Source organism: Canis lupus, chromosome 36 (assembly GCF_003254725.2).
Source record: "Canis lupus dingo isolate Sandy chromosome 36, ASM325472v2, whole genome shotgun sequence".
NCBI classification, from domain to species: Eukaryota; Metazoa; Chordata; class Mammalia; order Carnivora; family Canidae; genus Canis; species Canis lupus.
The window spans coordinates 10,820,388-10,841,153 of NC_064278.1; the positions used below are offsets into that span (position 1 = coordinate 10,820,388).

At 36.5% G+C, this 20,766-nt stretch overlaps 1 protein-coding gene across 1 annotated transcript in view; it reads left to right on the forward strand.

The window, feature by feature from the left end:
• The first annotated feature begins 5,458 nt into the window (after positions 1 to 5,458).
• The window catches only part of CSRNP3 (cysteine and serine rich nuclear protein 3), a 189,518-nt gene continuing 174,210 nt past the window's right edge, over positions 5,459 to 20,766 (forward strand). Inside the window, exon 1 of the mRNA XM_025471000.3 lies at positions 5,459 to 5,532. The gene's annotated coding sequence lies outside the window, so the exon portion shown is untranslated. The remainder of the gene's footprint in view (positions 5,533 to 20,766) is intronic.

Here is a 20,766-nt window from a genome sequence, read left to right on the forward strand (position 1 = left end):
CTCAGTGCCCATCATCCATTCACCCCCACCCCCGCCCTCCTCCCCTTCCACCACCCCTAGTTCGTTTCCCAGAGTTAGGGGTCTTTATGTTCTGTCTCTCTTTCTGATATTTCCTACCCATTTCTTCTCCCTTCCCTTCTATTCCCTTTCACTATTATTTATATTCCCCAAATGAATGAGAACATATAACGTTTGTCCTTCTCCGATTGACTTATTTCACTCAGCATCATACCCTCCAGTTCCATCCACATTGAAGCAAATGGTGGGTATTTGTCATTTCTATTGGCTGTATACTCTTATACCTCTTTAACCAAGAGATTATAAGACACATTTTTTTTCTTGCAAAAATATATCGTCACCTTTGCTCCTATAGTTATTCCAATTATTGCTATAGTTCAAAATCCTCTTTGTTATGCATTCTGTTGGGATGCATCCTGAGGGTAGGAAGTGTATCTGCTGTTTACTTTGGGTCTCTACACACTGCTTAATTAAGCACTCCACTTCCATAATATAGATCTTATATGTAATGTAAGATATAATTTCCCTCCATTAGAATGGAAACTCCATAAAATCAGAGACTTGCTTTTGTTTATTGTAGTATTTTAATACCAAAGACAGTACGTTTCACATAAAATGCTTAATACACATTTGTGAATTTATACTTTTAAGAGTACATAGTTACTTTCCTATAAGCAACTAATGAATAGATTCTTATTAAACTACATTGAACCCTAAGTGATTTTATTAAATATCATTGAGCATCTCTTACTCTCTGATGGTTATCATGGTCTTCTCACATGGGAAGAAGCCACACTAATTGATGGTCTACTAGTCTCCTGGCACCCAGGCAACTTACAGCAACATGCAAAATACTTTGGCCTGTTGCACCAAATTTTATCCTTGAATTCTTACAAACATTTGGGTGGTTGCCAACAAGTCATGCTGGTCTGTTTACTAAAGAGTCTTAGTACCTTTTTTTGTTGTTGTTTTTTGAGTCTTAGTATTTTTTTTAACACCTTTTGATTTGATAGTTCTGAATCCCAATTTCAAAAGGCAAATTAGGAATCCTTTAATGACTTCCTCTGTGAAGTTGGAAAAAAAATAATTTTCTATATACTTTTTAACCCTTGAAATGCTTATGAGACCAGAAACATGAAATAGTTCATTATTCTTCAGCTTGAATTAATATTTTTGAGGTTCTTTTAACTTTGACAGTTTGGATCCTTGCAAAGGTCTTCCTGCTTCTGAATTACATAATTTTGGATGCATCTGGACTATCACTCCTCAAAATGGTCCCAATTCCATTCACTTGGCAAGTCCTTGACTTTCAAAAATACAAGTTTTATTAAAATAATCTCTTTAGCCAGTTAAGCACGAATAATTTTTATTTAATCATTTGGAGTGCTAAGCATCATCTATTTCCTTAGTGGTCATTTGTATTATTCTGAAGCCTTACCTCCACAGCTCCACTGGAGGAAGCTTCACCCAGTTAGTGCATAAAATATTGAAGTCCCTTCCTATTACAACCAGCTCTAATTCTGAGACTTCCTTAAAGACCGGCAATTCTTTTATTCTTTTGGGTTATCTTTATTTTCCAGGTTTTTAAGAATACTTAAATGATTTAATAATAGTATTTGACTTTTAGAAAATTTTGTAATATTGCCTTGTCATGAAGGATTTTTAAAGTTACTCAGACCACTCTCAGAAGGTCTATTACCTTTGCTCTTGGCAATATGTGGCTGAGCTCCTGTGGTGATCAAGGGTCTAACTGTCATTATTCCATAGGAAAGTGTCTCGTCTCTCACTACCAGCCTCTGTTACTCTTATCACCTCTGTCAGAGGAGTGGACAAGGCAGAGACCTGCATCAGCAAACTAGGCCACTTTACACCACTGTTCATATTCAGCTCCTTTGAATTGAGACAGCCTGGTGATCAGTGTGCTAGAAGATCCTTGTTCTGGGTGTACGAAAGCACTGAACTTGTCTTCATTTTTTATTTCCCATTCATTCTTAAAACCACTTTAATCTGCCTCTTGCCTCAGCCACTCCACTGAAACTGCTGACTTTCAGTTCACCAAGAACTAAGTCATATTCAATGGGTGGCAACAGTGTTTCTAAAACTCAAGTCAGAGAAAGACAAGTACTGTATGATATCACTTATATGTGGAAGTTTTTAAAAAGCCAAACTTGTGGTTACCAGGGCCTGCGGGTTGGGGACAAGACAGATGTTGTTTAAGGGTACAAACTTACAACAAGTAGTAAATAAGTCCTAGAAATATAACGTACAGTACAGTGAATATAGACAATAATACATATTATAAACATCAGGCTTGCTAAGAGACTAAAACTTAATTATTCCAACTACTAAAAAGAAAGGATAATTATATATCCTGATAGTGATAGAGGTACCAATTATCACCACAATGATATAAAGGTATCAAATTAACATGCTGTATACCTTAAATTTACACAATATTACATGTCAAATATATTTCAATTAAGAAAAATGAATAAAGACGGGATCCCTGGGTGGCGCAGTGGTTTGGCGCCTGCCTTTGGCCCAGGGCGCGATCCTGGAGACCCGGGATCGAATCCCACGTTGGGCTCCCAGTGCATGGAGCCTGCTTCTCCCTCTGCCTGTGTCTCTGCCTCTCTCTCTCTCTCTCTCTCTCTCTCTCTCTGTGACTATCATAAATAAATAAAAATTAAAAAAAAGAGTCTCATGCTAAAAAAAGAAAAGAAAAGAAAAATGAATAAAGAATAAAACTTAAATGTGCGTACAACTCACCTGAAGATCTTATTAAAATAAAATGCAGATTGTCGGGGCACATGGGTGCCTGGGTGGCTCAGTGGGTTAAGTGTCTGCCTTTGACTGGGGTCATGATCTCAGGGGGTCCTGGGATGGAGCCCCAATCAGGCTCCCTGCTCAGTGGGGAGTCTGCTTCTCCTTCTCTCTCTGTCTTTCCCCCCACTCATGCTCACATGCTCTCTCAAATAAATAAAATATTAAAAAAATAAAATAAAATGCAGATTGTGATTCAGTTTACTGGAATGGGACCAGTGATTCTGCATTAAAGGAAACTCCAGGGGATGCCTGAACTGACTTCAGTGAATTGCACTTTGTATAACAAGGCATTAGACCCTGACATAAGCCCTTGAGCATCTTCCCAAAGGGCATCTTTCCAAAATTCTCTACTCCTTTGGATTTTGGTAGACCACTCTCTTGGTTTGCCTCCTACTGGCTAACTGTTCCTCTCATAATCTTTTCTTCATTCCACTTCTGTTTGTTCTTAAATGTAAATATACCCCAGAGTTTCATTCTCAATCTACTTCCCTTTCTAGAATGATGATTCTCAAACTTCAGTATACAATAGAGAGTTGGCTGGGAAATTTATTAGAAATGGAGCTTCCTGAACTTCACTCCAGAGATTCTGATTCAGGAGGTTTGGGTAGAGTCCATTAGTCTGCATTTTTAATTCTGTTAAAAGAATATTTTGGGCCACAATTTTGAGAAGCACTGACCTAAGGAAGCTCATCTACTCTCAATGCTGTAGCCATACTCTAGATGATCTCTAAATCACATCTACACTCCAGACCTGTACTTCATATCAACTAACTACTTAATATTTCAGTCTGGATATTCAAAAAATTCAAAATCTTCAAGCTAAATTTGTTAACCTCCCTCCCCCGCCCATCCTCTTTTTCTTCCCCTAAAATCATGATGAAATTTGGTTAGAGTTTGTGCCCAAGGAATACTTGTCTACTGGATATTGCTACCTATAGCACAGTTGGCAGAAAAATCACCCAGGAGAGTTTGCTAAAAATGCTGAGTTGCCAACTCCTGAAATGTTGATTCCTTAAATCTGGAGTGAGGTTCACAGATCTGACTTTTTAACAAGGCTTCCGCCAATGATTCTGATATAGATAGCCCCCAGCCCCCACTTTAAAAAATGCTGTCCTCGGGCTTCCTCCAGCAATTCCAAGCAATAGGACAGAGGTTTTGAAAGCATTTTCCATAGTAGAGGGGTTTGGTGGGAATAAAGGATAGTTTAACCTTCCCCTTGTATCTAGTAGGGTCTCCCAGAACTACTCCAAATAACTGCACACACAAAGTGAAATCAGTGCGCTTCTATCTGAAGTCAGCTTCAGGTCAAGTCACTAGCACTCTCTGCTAAAAAGATTGATACCCCTAAACCCTTTCCGTACAGTTATTTCTAGACTACCAATGATTTGCTCCCACGTTACTCTTGGAGATAAGGAACATTTTCTTAGCATTTTTTTCCTCTTTGTGGTCTTATTTCCATGAGGATACATTAATGATTTGAGAAATTGAATACCAAAACCTGTAATATCTCAGGTAGACAGTACATACCCCTAAGGGGGACAAAATATCTATTAATTTATATCTCCCCAAGGAAACTTTTTCGGACCACCTCCACTAGCAGAAGCTCAATTAATACCTTTTTATCTTAAAGGGCCATGGTTTGCATTCTATTTTTAAAATCAAGAAAACAATCTGTGTATAGTTTAAATTCTTTGTTAGTCCCAACCTAGCCTCTCTAAAGCTGTAGGTGGGTTTGCTTTGTTGCCTGAAAGTATTATAACTGGATGCTTTCCTCAGTTGTCCTTTTATACATGTTACGTTCTTAGTTCAAAAGTGAAATGATTTTGCCCAAGGTTATTAGAATAAAATTGGAGTTCAATTAGTCACTTTGAGACATGGCAACTAAGTGGCTGATCCCTTTTTAATCTTTAACAGGCTCCATTATTCACAAAGGCAAATTGATGCCAGCTTTTAAGGAATCTGAAGCAATGCAAACCACACAGCTTTGAAATATTTAAATATTCTAATTCTCAGGATGAAATATCTTTTTCATACTGATTAGACTCTGAAACTGGTTTTAAATGGAAACTGTGCCAAACAGAGGTTGAAATGCAAATGCATTGCATTTACATCAACGTAAAGGGTCTTGATTCATTTTAATTTTATCTCTTTGCAAGCTGCATATGCATAATGTCATCTTGCTGTTCAGTCTTAACCTCCTCTATCTACATATCAAAATATACAACGGAGAGAGAATTTCTTTTTCCCCTGAGGAAAATCAGTGGGAGCTGAAAAGACAGGCAATTTACCTAGGTCTCATCCTGAATATTTGGCTCTAATTTCAGGTGGTTGAGGCACTGATTAACGCTCTTTTCCTAAATTCAAAGCGAGACACTGTGCTTCAGCTGAGTTCACCTGCAGATTTTGTTTATGGTTTGGAGCTATTTTTTGAAATATCTTTCATCTCTTTATTCCTTTCCTCTTCATGTTCCTGTTCTCCACTCCCTCTCTCCCAGCTGCAAGGATTTGCCCTCTAAGAGAGTGGGGGTGGGAGGAAACACGGGATGGAGGCAAAGCAGGGAGCATGAGCCGGAGAATGCCAGGATCCGGCTTCGGGATTGGTTGGCTGCTGCCTGATGGATAGACGAGGGAGGAGTGAAGTCTTCAGTCTGTTCTGACGGAGCCGAAGTACAGAAACCATATTTACAGGTAAGAGCAAAAAAGAAAAAAATCTTTTTCTTCAAAACAGAATGCTTCTCAGTGCCTATTGAGACAATTTTATGATGCGAAAATTATTCTGAAGACCTTTCCTGCAAGTGTGTCCCATTCATTGCTTAAGGAAGCTTTGCAATGAGCTGGGGTTTTTCTCCCTGCCACACCATTAGCTGATAAAAACACCAGAGGCATGTCTTACCCCGGATAACTTTCTAGGAAAGTGTGATTGAAGCAAAATTAATAGATAAAATGAGTCACCGTGTGTCTTTTTTTGTTTCTATTCAAGTTTACGTGATTGGGAATGAAAGGAAAGATGAGGAAAGCCTGGGAAATTCCACAGGTTCTGAGAAAATGGAGCTTTCTCTGAATAGACGACATAAAATTTCATGTGGTGTCTTTTAATGTTTACAATACAGTAAATGGTTTAGGAAAATAATTTTTGCCGGTTGTAGGCTCTTTAAGTGCTGAATTAGAAGGAATGGTTCGTATGCATTTAAGCTCTTTTATTTAACTTACTCCTCTTGATAAATCTCATGCTATTGAGTAGTTGTATCATTTCATTTTGTAAATTGTAAACTTATGTGATGATAAAACAACTATATTTAGCAACATGCATAGGGTTGTTTTCATTTAAAAGCTCAGAAACCTGTTTATGAAGGATTAAACATTGCTGTAAAAAATAGCATCTTAATAGGCAAATTTCATTGGCGGTTTCATTTATCAATCAAATATATCTAGATAAGGGTTCCTTCGCAACATTTATATTGTTGGTAAGATCCCTAGGGCAATAATTTTTTTCTTTAACAGCTCAGAAGTTCAGATTTTACTTTACCAGCTGCTTGTATCTCTTAATATTGTCTTTTTTTAGGCAAGAGTTCTAAATGTGTAGACTACATGACACACAGGAAAAAGAAGAAAAATAATTTTATTACAAGTCATTTAATTATATAGTTAAAGTCAGAAATATTGGGTGGTTAAGGGAGGAAGGAGCTCATTAAGATCAAGCTTCTTTTAAGAGATACTGCTCTTGACTTAGGCACATTGGCGATCAATTAAGACTTGTTGATTATAATAAAATAAAAGTCTTTCACTGATTTAAATGATATGTTCAAGTACTTTTAAAATACTTCCTTTGAATGAATCACAAACTAACAATGAATATGTATAATATATAAGAATTTTTTTGATCCGGTTTTTGCTTTTTTTTGTCTGAGAAATGGATTTTGTTTTTTTAATGACAAAAGCACAACAGTTCTTGAAAAATTAAAAATAAAGGGGGAAGAAAAACTACTGGATGTTGGGAAAAGATCATCTAAATGAATGGAGAACTATCTTAAATTTCCTACACACACTGAATATAGCTAATAATATGTTTACATGCTTACGTCCTATTGATCCAAGCAAATACACTTGCATGGTTTATTTTTGCACTATCTGGTTTTCAAAAATTAGTTTATGATACTGAAGTATTGCCATGTTTCTAATTATTGATAGAATCTTCTGATCTTGGTTTTTAAAACAAAATGATGCTACAAATTTACCTCTCCCTAGATTGGAATTTAAGGTGATATATATGACTAGATAGTCACCTCCTGAAATGTATTAGAAAAAATAAATCAAGGCAGTTATATTTTTTGGAAATTATAAATTCCGAGTAAAGCTACCTCCAGGAATGAAGGGGAATTGATGAAAATTAGAGAGCAGAGTTCCACATGGTTTTAAATTATTCTGTTTCCTTGGAAACCAGCTGCTGCAGATGCATTTTGCTTTCTTTGGCTAAAAATATCATCCTTTTAATAATCGCTAAGGGAAAGGTTCTGAATAAAACCAGAGTATATTGTTGCTGCTTTTTATAATTTCCTTAATGGTTCACATATTTTGGATGAAAAGTAGATAAACCCTTTCTCAATCAGCATTTCCTATCATCCACTGGCAGACGTCTGCTTGAGGCGTCTGCATGAGACGTCTCCAGGAGATAACTATGGTAGCTTTTACTGCAGAGACTACAGGAAAAAGAGAGTGTGTGTTTGGGTGGGGGGTGGCTGTGTGTTGGGGTGGGGGGAGTGTGTGTGTTGGGGGGCAGTGTGTGTGTGCGCGCGCACACTGGAGTGGAGGCAAGAGAGAAAAAAAGAAGCATGAAAGAAAACAGTTAAGAGCTTCCTGTCCAAGTGAAGGATGGAAATAAAGCAAATGAAAACCATGTAAGGCTGTTCTGTGGGAGATGGCAAACACAATACCATTTGTTTTTTCCTTTAGAGCATTTCTTAGATTCAAATATAGGTTTTTATATGTTATGTGTTTATATGTTATGTATGTTCCTGTTGCATAATACTTTCCTTTTTCTCTTTATGTTTGTAGTGTTTAGTAGTATACTGAATGAGACAATAAAATTAAGAAACATATTTTGATGCATCAGTCATTTTAATCATAGAAAGCTTGAGATCTATGCTCAGGCTATGGGCAGTGAAGAGGATCAAATTTATATTTAGACAGATGAAGACTTTTAAACTTAGTGTCCTTACTGTTTCTGTAATACAGTAATTTCCTTACTTTTGTAGTCTAATATATAAAAAATTAAACATCACAACAACCTAAAAACCATTTAAATATTAACATATGTATCTGAAATTTAAAAGAAATTATTATAAATATACATATATTCTTTTTGTTTTATTTGAAGCCTTTTGCATTACTTGGAAATAAAATTCCATTCTATGTGGCCTTTTTTTTAATAAGAAGTAAAAATCAGAATTATCATATTTTGCCCTAGGCAATTTCCTAAGTTAAAACATTGTCATGATAATTTTTTTTTCTCCCGGCTAATTGTTGAGAGGGAAAAATCATCAAAAAGCTGTTATATCTTTCCTATTATTTTATTATAATTCAGTTAAGATTCTTATTTTCTCTTTTATTTCTCATTTAAATGTTTTTGACATATAATACTTAGTTTTCATAATATTAACCTTAGTCTATTAGATTCATTAGTCATACAGTAAATAAAGTACCACATGCTTGAAATATATTTTAATATATTTAATATTTAGCCACTACATTACTTAAATTAATTTGGTACGTCAGAACATTATTTTTCACAAAGAGGATAATGGGAGGTGTTTAGTTTTCATCAGTTAACACGAGCAAAGCACTTCAGAGGCAACACGTTCAGCGTAAAGACAGAAGACATTAACGAGCACACTGACAAAGCAGATGGATGAGGAGATGGGTCATGCAACCTATGCAGATGACCCTTATTTCAGGCACGATCGAAGTTATGAAGTGCATTTCAGGTTGCTGAAAATAACGCATTGCATAGGCTCACTCTCAGTTACAGATAATTTTAAAATTCCATTTGTTAGTAATGCCTCTTTACTGCTCTCTGGTTCATTATTTACAGAAAGAAGCTTGCCATATTCATAGGTAAGTTTACTTGGGTCTCTGAAGTCTCACAAAATGTCTTCAGAAAGATGAAATATCAATAGCTGCCCCTATAATGTAGGTAGACAACTTTATACCTGTCATGGAAACATGCTAGTTTGGCAAATAACCCATCTCTGGGAATGGAAGGGTGGGATTGAAAAGAAATGGAAGTTACATGGGGATAAGAAAGCTTGGTCCAGTTTCAACATTCAAATTGTACTAGGTACTCAGGTAATTCAAGCAGATGAGCAATTGCTTCCACCTTTGTACTATAGTAATCCATAACCCAAAAATATTGATCAGAAGTTAGTTTTGACTTAGTATATATTTAATGCCTGATAATATAACATAGGGCTTATTTAGGTATGGAAAGGGGGTTGATCCAAAGCAGCATCATTACTCTTTAATTACCACTTTGAACATCAAAAAGTAAGAACTGGATTTGATAATCAAACTAATGATCACATTTAGATCTTTCTCATACTCAGTGAATCAGTTGGGCAGATCATCTGATTTGTCAGTCAATTGTTCAGATCTCAGTTGTTATAATGGATGAAATAGTTTGACCTGAAAATTGCTGGATGTGCATATTCTGAGAATACAGACTCAACATAACTTTTCAAGCATTTAGTTCAAGATTATGATGACCTTGATAAATGTCAGTGCTAATTCTAAGAATAACACTAGCAAGAATACCACTTGACAGGAGCTCAACTTTGACATTCCTTTTAATCTTATGGCTAAGAGATGAATAGAACCTATGTGATTTATTTCCAAAGACATTCTACTTTAGTTAGATCAAGTGCTTAATGCACTAACTTGCAATACAACAACAAAAGGTGATAGACACGTTTCAATATTTCTCCTGACTCACATGCACCTTTGTACATAAACCACAAATCACCAGGTAAAAGTAGTTCTTATGTGAATTTATGTATCTTTAAAGAATATTGACTATAAAATCCTTTAGCAAATACTCATTTGATTTTCAAATATTCTCTTTGGATATTTTAGTCTTCCGTTACCTTAGAAACATGGGACTGGCCTGTAGAGATAGTTTCTTCCTGGATTGCTCGTTTTACCTATGAAGAAAGAAAGGCACAGAGGGGGATTCCCACAGTGATTTTTTAGTAAGAAACTGAGCATTTGCTTATGCAAAATAACAACAGCCAAACACTATGTGTTTGTATTAAATATTGGATATAATGCATTAAATACTGGATGCAAGAAAAGCATCCAGTTTAGAACTTTGGAAAAGACAAAAAAGCATGGTGTGGCCAGATGGTCCACAAAGCATAATGGCACAGGAATTTTAGAGTTGCACAGAACTCTCCACTTTAGACCTGCCCCTGGTATCCTTTTACTGATCTCTTTGACTTACTGTCACAGTCTCCTTGACTTTTTGTGAGCTTGCTGTCATGGTAAAAAATGCATTTTAGTTTTGTTTTCTAGTAAGTGTTGATACAGTTAGTTGCTGTCATGTTGTGGATACATCACAATATATTTAATAAGTGAAACAAATAATTTCCCAAACAGGACTCCTGAATGCATTTACAAAGATTTCCTTTTCTATCCCAGGTTAAGCTAGCCACAGAAAATCAATATCTGTCATCAGGTATGACTCTGGTACTCCTGGTTGTGATGCTGTCAGCATATTAAGCCAGAAAGAGTCTAGAAAAGGTTTTCAGACATTATTTAGAAAAAAAAAAATTCTTGTTTTGCTTTCTCAAAATTCCTTTCTGGTCACTCATAAAACTCATACTTAAAGCTTGGGATGGTTAATCTACTGTTATACCTAAATCAGTAAGGACCCCAAGTGGACTCTCCCATGCTCACAATGAAGTCCTCTAGGGCTCAGTGTCAGATGGGAAACTGAACTTGGGGACTCCCCTCTTCAGCTTATTGTTCAGAGATCTCCATACAACTTCTGTGCAGAGCCAATGAAAACAACCCAGAACTACCTAGGGCTTGTCCTGCACTTCCTGGCTTCTTGATGTGGTCACGACAGCCACTTTTTTTACCTCTCCATACATTTTTATTCAATTATCTTAACTACAATTCTTGGCGGGTGGGGTGTCCTTTGTCTCTAGCAACAACATCTAATACGATGTCTGATACATACTATGTGCCCCTAAATTGTTTTGCCGACTGCCTAAGGGAATAATTGTGTCAGATAGTTATCTTACCCTTTTCTTGTACCCTCCCAGCGACAGACACGCATTCCATTCTGAGATAGTACCTTCCTTCCAGGGGCTTCTCTGTTAATGCTTTTCAATGCAATAATGTCCATGTCCTGTAAATGTCGTTAAGTCATGCAAAATTATGTACTGCAGACAGTTTATTGTGCAAACTCCATTTGAGCTCACCTACTCTAACAGGGGATTTCATCTGCATACGTTCTGTATCTCACGACTCCCTGCACTGTGCTGTTCATTATCTGTTACTGTTTTTTTTTTTTTTTTAAAGATTTTATTTATTTATTCATAGAGACACAGCTAGAGAGAGAGAGGCAGAGACACAGGCAGAGGGAGAAGCAGGCACCACGCAGGGAGCCCGACATGGGACTCGATCCCGGGTCTCTAGGATCACACCCCGGGCTGCAGGCGGCGCTAAACCGCTGCGCCACTGGGGCTGCCCTGTTACTGTTTTTGATACATACACATACACGTCGTCATCATCATCATATATTAAGGGAATGGGTTAAATGTAAATTAACACAATTAATTATACTTTTGTATTAATATGCAATAAACATTAAATAATATTCACATAAGAAAATGTAGTGACATGTATTTTACCAATCTCTGAGTGTTCTCATATGTATACTCATTCAATTATTCTTCACTCTCTTGAGTTAAATTGTTCAGCAACATTTGATTAAAAATAGAATTACTCAGCAATATTTTTCTTCTCCTCTGGACTGTCTTTCTGCCATTTATGTTGTGTTCTGGTGAACAAGTCTAAGCCATAATGCTTGACAAGTGACAATGTTGACTTAGCTATGAAGAAATCGAGGTTGCATGCTGAGAGTTGATATATCCATTTTACTGGGGTTTAACATGTCTCGAGGTAAAGGTTGGCAGATAATATAACATTAGTAGAAGTCCTATAGTCTACCACAGCCAGGTAGAACTGACCAAAAAGAAAAAAAAAATGCCCTGATGTGATGTCTAGGAGTTTAAAGAGAAAGAGTGATTCCTAATATACCCTACTGTGCTCATTTATGTGAGAACTGTACTGTGGTGTACATATATACCCCTTAAATGGATGATTTAGTCAGCCAGTCAGTATGCCTGTTTCTAGAAATGCGTACTTTGAGCTTACAGGGTACTTTAACTTTGGCTTGCCTATTAGTTTTTAGGTAGTACAGCATAATAATTGATAGGATGCATAATGAACTTTGCAGTCAGGCCAACTGTAGTTTATCTCTTACAGATGCCATCTTACTGCCTCTGTAAATTTGGACAAGTGACAAGCTATCTGAGCTTCTGTTTCCCTTTCTGTAAAATTTGGTTATCAACCTGGGTGATATTGTAAAGACTGATAGATATGCTTCTCACCACAGAATTTGGAACATAATATGGAATTGTCTGTAATTTTCATTTGTTATTGCTAGTCATCCTTTTCTTTTCTTTTTTTTTTTAAGATTTATTTATTTATTATTTATTCATTCATTCATTCATTCATGAAAGACACACACAGAGAGAGAGGCAGAGACACAGGCAGAGGGAGAAGCAGGCTCCATGCAGGGAGCCCGACGTGGGACTTGATCCCAGGTCTCCAGGATCACACCCTGGGCTGAAGGCGGCTAAACTGCTGAGCCACCCGGGCTGCCCCATTAGTCATCCTTTTCTGTTTAGAAGCTAAGAATGGAAAGCAGGAATGGCAGAAAGGAGCCAAACAATCCCCAGGGCTTTTAATGGCCTCCTAAGTATTATTCTTCATTAAGGGATTAGAAAACTCATAAAATTCCCCTTGATTGGCAAGTTTTTCTACTTTTCCATATTAACTGCAATTAAATCATTGGATATCAGTTAGTCAAGTTAGTATAGTAGGAGATGGTATTTTTTCCATATTTTCATAATGGTGAAACCGAATCCTAGAATCAGTGACAATTAGCAATGGTAGGACTTTCAAAATATCAAACTGGTAAAACATTTTCAAAGTTCGGAAAAATTTTTTTGAATATTCCATGAAAAAAAAAATTCTGTGTTACATTTGCACGAATCTGGACAAAATTTAAACAACACCAATTTCTGTATAGCTTTTATTATACTAATGCAGTGAGATTCTTCAAAAAGGGTTTATAGTATTAAGAATTTTCAAGACTTATTTGATCATAGACCTCCCCCCCCCTTTCCAACATGAAACTTCATCCATTAAAATTCTGTGAGTCAAGTTTGGTATATGCTACATTAATCATTTTTAAGACAGACATACATCTATAATCTCCTGAAGAATCTATAACTCAAAGGTTAAAGCATGGTATATGTTTTAACAATTTTTTCAATATGAAAATAGTTCCAATGTTTTCAATATAAAAACATTTCTGAAATTACTCCATGAAATGCATATTCTTCATACTAGTAATATATTCAAAGTGTATATTCTCTTTCCCCCCATAGTTTGTTTTTAAATTTCTACAAAGTAGCATGTGCACTTATGTTTCAAAATATTTGCTGTCACAAAGGAGCCTTATGTCCAAAATACATAAGTAATGTACATTCTAAGCTTCATGTTGCTCAGTGATAACAAGGAAACAATAATACTCATTTCAGAGTCATTATAGGTGCAAATGAGATAACACATTCACAGAATTTAATTTCTGGCACCAAGTAGGGACTCAGTAACATTATTATGATCTACTTATTTAAAAGAAAGGCAATTTATTAATTAAGAAAAAAAACAGAACATAATGGACAGTATGAAGAAATCCCAAGGAATTCTGATTTAAATTCTAAGAAGACACTTGGATGTAAAAAGTGTTCATGACCTATTTCTTCTGTAAAGGTAATGTAAAAATACCAGAATCACAAACGAGTGTGCTCCTTATAGCTATAATAAAATGTCTCTAAACACAAACTCGATGAACACTTTACTGGGGAAAAAGGATGTTAAGTAATTTAGACAAATGCACACAACACGCAAACACACAGAAACCGTTAAGAATGGAAGAAAGCCTTTGGGAAAAAATAGTCCTAACTAACAAATATTCAGAGAAAACCAATTTCAAGCAGTAAGATAACAACAAAAGTCAAAAAAGAGTGTGGTAATTAAAACTATGATTACAAGTGCCAAAATGCTTGAGTTCGAATGCTTCCTCTAAGACTAATTAACTCTATGACCTTCGCCTAGTCACCTCCTTTCTCTATGCTTTGGTTTTTCTTTGGAAAATGTTATTAATAATAATGTCTACTTCATATATGTGCACTGGGGATTAAATCAGATGATGTTATATTGGTTTTTTATTATTGTGTAACAAATTACCACAAATTTAGCAACTTAAAACAAAGCTCATTTATTAGCATACAGGTCAGAAGTCCTGCACTGTGTGGCTCAGTTCTTTGCTCAGGATCTCTCAAACTGAAAACCAAGGTGTCAGTTTGGGTGAGTTCTTGCCTGATAACTGTGGGAGGCGGAAATCTACTTCCCAGCTCCTCCTTTTTGGCAGAATCAGCTCCTTTTGGTTATAGGACTGGGATCCCTGTTTGCTGCTTGCTGTGGCTGGAGCTGCTCTCAGAGCTCCTGGAGGCACATCCCATGTCACAGGACCCCTTCTATCTTCAGAGTCAACTATAGGAAATCTTATTTTGAATCCTTCTCACCCTTTAATTTAAAGGGTGAGATTTAAAGGGTTCATGTGATCAGATCAGGCCCAACTAGATAATCTCTTATCAGGTCACTGAAATGGGACCTTAAGTATGTATGCAAAATCCCTTTGCCCTATAATGTGAACAGAGTCACAGGAGTGGTATTTCACTATATTTGCAATCCTGGGGATATACAGGGTATGCACACTAGGGGATAGAGATGCCACCTTAGAATTCAGTCTAATATATATGTGAGATGCTAGGACACATGCAGTAATTACTCTAGGTGTGTAGCTCTTATTCTTAGAATATCTGAAAAACTCAGATTTAAAAAAATTTTAAACATTTATTTATTTATTAGGGAGAGAGAGAGAGAGAGTACACACTCAAGTGGAGGAAGGGTAAAGGGGGAGAATATCCAAGCAAACCCTCCTGAGTGCAGAGCCCAACATGGGACTGGAGCCTGACACGGGGCTCAATCTCATGACCCATGAGGTCAGAACCTGAGCCTAAACCAGGAGTCAGATGTTTAACTGACTGAGCCACCCAGGCACCCCAAAACTCATGAATATTTAAAAAAATAACAACGTGGGGGATCCCTGGGTGGCTCAGTGGTTTAGTGCTGCCTTCAGCCCAAGGAGTGATCCTGGAGAACTGGGATCAAGTCCCATGTTGGGCTCCCTGTGTGGAGCCTGCTTCTCCCTCTGCCTGTGTCTCTGCTTCTCTCTCTCTCTCTCTCTCTCTGTGTCTCTCATAATAAATAAATAAATAAATAAATAAATAAATAAATAAATAAATCTTAAAAAATAAAAATAAATAAAAAATAAAAAATAGCAATGCCACAGCGATGGCAAGGGTGTGGTAAAATGATACCCCAATGCACCATTGAAGAAAAAGATTGGTGAAAGCTCTCTGCCAGGTAATTTGACGATGTGTATTGAAAGCTCACTACTTCCACTTCTAGGGCTTTGTTGTAAAGATATAATCAGAGATATAGACCAAGGTATGTGAAAGAAATGTTAATTATCCTTGATTTATAATAATAAACATTTAAAAAGAAGCCAAGCATTTCCCTTTAGAATTTTGGTTAAATATTATGGCATAGCTATTCAGGGAAATGCTATTAGCTAGCCTTAAGCACAAAAGTAAAAATCAAATAAAAACACATAGGTTTTGAAAAATATTAAATGAGAAGGTCTTCATGATATAAGCGGAAAATTATAGGTTACACAATTGCATATGTGATGTTAAACAACTCACACTTTTTCCTGGAATGGTAGGTGGCCTTTTGGCTAGACATGGTCACTTGACAAGGAAGGGAACATACCCTGACAAGCCTCCTCTGATTGCTGTAGGTGAGAGTAGGTTTCTAGAGACTTTTAGGGAGTCTCAGCATCCTTCCTAGAGTTTGAAGGTAGGCTTTTGGCAAGATGGGGTCACTTAACAAGGAAGGGCACATAACATGTCTATATGGCCATGTCCATCAATCAAAACAACAAGGGCATCCTCATAAGAAGACTTTACATCATCTCTTCTCCATTTTGTGTGTGTGCGTGTGCTGTTGACGTTCATTCAACGTCTCAAAATGCAAATAATGTGGTCTGGTCGCTCATGGCTCAATTACACTCTCAGCCAAGATTTTAGAGAATGGTTTTGTTTTGTTTCAGCTATAATGCAAGACATCTGCAATACATAATGCATACCAATGGCAGAGGTAGAAGTTAACGATTATGAGGAAAGCACCAAATTTTTAAGCAACTGGCTTCCCTCTTTTCATCATATCATGATTCTTAATGGTTCTTGGGACTCTATATTTTTAAAGATATCCTCTGGAAATGTCAATGATTAGCCTAGTTTAAATCCTCTGCAGGACGTATCACTGCTTTCCCGTACCTGGAGGCAAATTAGTGGTGACAGTAACAGCGCAGAGTGCTTTTTTTTTCTCCTAAGCTTTTTCCAGCTTCAGCCTCTCAGATCTTAAATTTCAAAGTAACAGATGTGTTTTTCATTGGGGATCCAGATTATCACCACAAATTCAGATTAAAGAAATTCTTCTCTGCTCCCTCTCAGCACAAAGGTTCCATAATCTTTGGAACTAGCATTTACTAGACTCTACAGGCCAAGGTAGTTTCTCCTACCTTGTGCTCTCTACAACTAAATCCTTAACAAAAATCAATGCCCAGATGTCTCAAGTCACTGCATTGTCCATTTCTCCTTTGGGGATTTCCCTCTCTCCTTCCCAGCATCTTCTCTTTTGCCCTACTTTCCCTCCATATTCCCAGGATCATTCATTCATTTCTAGTCACCTTTATTCTGCCTCCATCTCTAGCTCCAGCAATCTATCCCACTCTTATTCTAGTTTTTCCCAGTTAACCTCAGTAATCAACCGAAGCCTACAGTTGTATCCTAACTCTGTAGGAAGTGTTCTTATTGTAGGGGAAGTAAAAAGAACATAAAAATGCATTTAAATGATTGTGGAGTTTTACTATTTAGATATTTGGGCTGTCTGATATTAGAGTTATCTAATCAAAAAATCAGCCATTGGGTATTTTGTTCTGTAAAACTTGCCTAATAACAACAACACTACGTTATTAAGGGAGATCCATATAAGTTCTAAACTATTATGTTAAAAAAATTTCCCTTTGTAGAAAGGCCAGTGTACCCAACATTCCTAGTAGTTCAACCTCAAAATGGCAAATTATATTTTTACCTTTACATTTTTTTAGTGATGTCTTGACTGTTACTTCTCATTACATCATAAGTTGAACATAAAAATAACTTACAATTTACTTCTCTTAAATGCTAATAATCTCTTGCCTTTTGAGCATCTGGATTTGTTTAAAAGTATTAAACTGTTGTTTCAAATATTTTAAAAATCTGACTATTCTATTTGACAGGTATGCAAATTGTAACTATTTTCATATTAGAAGCAGTATCAAGAAAATTATATTATTTTATATACTTCTCAAAAGGAATTATTGGATATAGGGTCAGTAATAACATAGTATTCCCATTAGGCAGATCAAGAAAACCAAGGGAAAGAAAGAAAGGGAGAAAGAAAGAAAGGAAACTAGCCAGCCTAAGAAAACTTTGTTTTTTTTTTTTGAACCTTGGAAACACAAGACCTTTTTAGGGGACCCTGAAGTAGAATTATAAAAAATACTTGACTTGTAAAAAATACACAAAAGATAGCGCAATCTTTTGGATGCTTGTAAATTTTAATTAAGTCATCTGTATGTCCTATTTGCTAACATTTTCATCCAGCTACATACTCTCAAGTCGGTATTCTGTCATGGGGTGACTTAATATTGTTTAAGAGTACTTCCACTTGGCTATGTAGATGGGAAAGACTCATGCAAGGACATTTATAACTTTCTTTGGTCTTCCTTCCCACTTCTTACTGCAGAAATCTGAATGGGGGAATATCTTTAATCTCTCACAATTTAGCTTCTCCTGCATGATCTCATGTCTGTTGCCATGGAAATAATTGTAGTATTGCAATTTTAGTACTACAACCAGAGCACACTCCAGTGGAATCAGATTGGCAGACACAATCTGTGGGATGAAATCTTTCTCTTTCAACAAGTGTCTGTTATACTTTGGGACATTTTTTTCAACTATCTCTTTTTCTGTGTGTATTTCTTCTGCTGTCTAGGTATACAGTCCAATCTCTCTTCAATGACTTTGTCCAAGATTCTAGGGCCACCAACCCACTAAATCCAAAAGCACCAAACGCAAAAGCATAAACATGAGTAAATCCATATAAATTATTTCTATTGATTTCATATCAGTCAAGGAAAAACTTCCAAATAGTTTCCTATAACTAATAAACTTCAGTTTTATCAACATTAAAAAAAATGCATCAACACCTTTCAGTCTTTAGGAGTTTTTCTGTGATTCTTCTAATACCTCTGTATGTCACTTGAAGATAAGACAGTCTCTTCAGCCAAATACTGAATGGTTATATTAGGTCACCAAGTGTCTTTTTGAGCTGGAGACTGTCTGACTTTTAAAGATATCCAGAGTCCTATAATCCCTGCAGTAACAGGTGGTGGTTGTATGCTTGACTTTAAAAATCTTAAATAAATAACTTTAGAAAGGATGGTGAATAAAATAGTTAACTCTTCGCCTCTATTTTTCCATGAATAATGGTCATTGTCCATTTATTCCCTCTTTTCTGTCAAACTAAAATATTCTTTTAGAGTGATAAAAGAGAGCTTACTTTTTTATTGTTAATTTTATTCGCCCAAGCAAGATCATAAAGTGGTACCATTGTATCTGAATTGGTCCTATTTGAAACTTAGCAGATAAGATGGCCACTGTCATAAAATAATTGGTAAATCTCGAGACAGAGATGGTTCTAGATAAAATTAAGTAAATCATATTGTTTTGGGAATCACTTTGATTCCCTCCCCCTTTTAACCTCCTTCTAAATTCTTTCCCCTGAAAAGAAACTATGACCTCTCCAGGCCTCTGACCAGTCAGGTTTTCTAACTTTAACTGCTCATCTGAGTCACTAAGTCCTCTCTAGGTATGTTCCTTAATTCTAGACCTTTCCTTTTTCCCATGAAATCTGTCATTCTTTTACCATATGCCCTGTGTTTTCTTGTGAAATAATAGGCTAACGGGAACACCTTTAAAAATGTAAGTTAGATTTTGTCACTCCACAATTTAAGCTCTGTGGTGGTTTCCATCTCCTATTGAGTAATGGCCAAAGTCCTCCCAGGTGCTACACAATCTAGCCCTCATATCTGTCTAACCTGATTACCCACTGTGCCCTGCCCAAGACCTTGGCACACACCATTGTTTTTGGCCTGAAATGCTTTTCCCCCAGATGTCAAAATTGCTGGCCCCCTTCCTTCCTCCATGTCTTCATTCTATCCTTCCTCACTGTGACATTAGCTCTCCCATCAATTAAAAATGGAATGTTCTCTATCAGCCAACCTTGTAGTCACTATACCACTTAACTGCTTGTTTTTCTCCATAACATTGATCTCCATATGACATATTGTATTTAATTTAAATATCTGTTTATTATTTGTTTATCCCTTGCTCTAGCAATACCCAGTAAATAAGCACGATAGGAGAAAGGAATATTTTTCCTGAGCTGTTATTTTATGATCCTAAATGACAGTCACTAGTTCCTGATAGAAGCATCTATTGAGATTTTCTAAATAAACAAATAATGGATAACCTCTAAAATAAGGGCAACAAACAAACAAATCTCATTTCTATAGAATGGCAAAAATGACTAAATGAGGATTCACTTTCTTAACAATTCGAACTGAGGTATACAGAAAGAATGAGCCAACTACTGTTCAGAGTTGAGACTTGTAAGATACAATGAAGTGGAGGCAGATCAGTCAAAAGCCAAAGAGCCATGTGTCAGTCGGGGATACAAGAAATCAGAAAACACAGGCAGAGGAAGCCAGTCAGCAGAAAGACTTGGACCAAATATATTCCAAGGAAATGTAGCTGCCGCAACAGAAGGAGACTATGAAGTCAATGAGAGGCACAAGGAAGGTAGCCAGTCCCAAAGTCCTTATCTTTTCTACGAAAGTCACTCTAGTTAGACTTGTTCCAAATTACCAAAAGGCATAGATAGGCCTGCCATACTGAGATATAATGGCTTAAGATGTTACCTTTCCTTGGTTCCATGTATTGTGCAATGTCTTCTGTAAAATCAGTTTATTCCTCCGGCTGATATTTTCTAGCAAAGGCAATTCAGGTATTGTGGTGGGTGACTAGAGAAGACACTGTTTTGATTTCTCAGTCTGTTAGCCCCTCCGAGTCACATATCTGAACCATTCTTCGTCTTTCTTGTAGAGCCAGTCCAAGCTGGGCTTCAAATTACAGTGTAATCTAAAAACTGACCCTTTAATGTTATAAATAAGATTAATAAGGGAAAGGGGGATGGGGAATGGAAAATGTAACAGTGTAAAAGCCTGCTTCTGAACGTGAGTGGGACATTGGCCAAGTGTTAGAGCAACTTCAGCTTGGA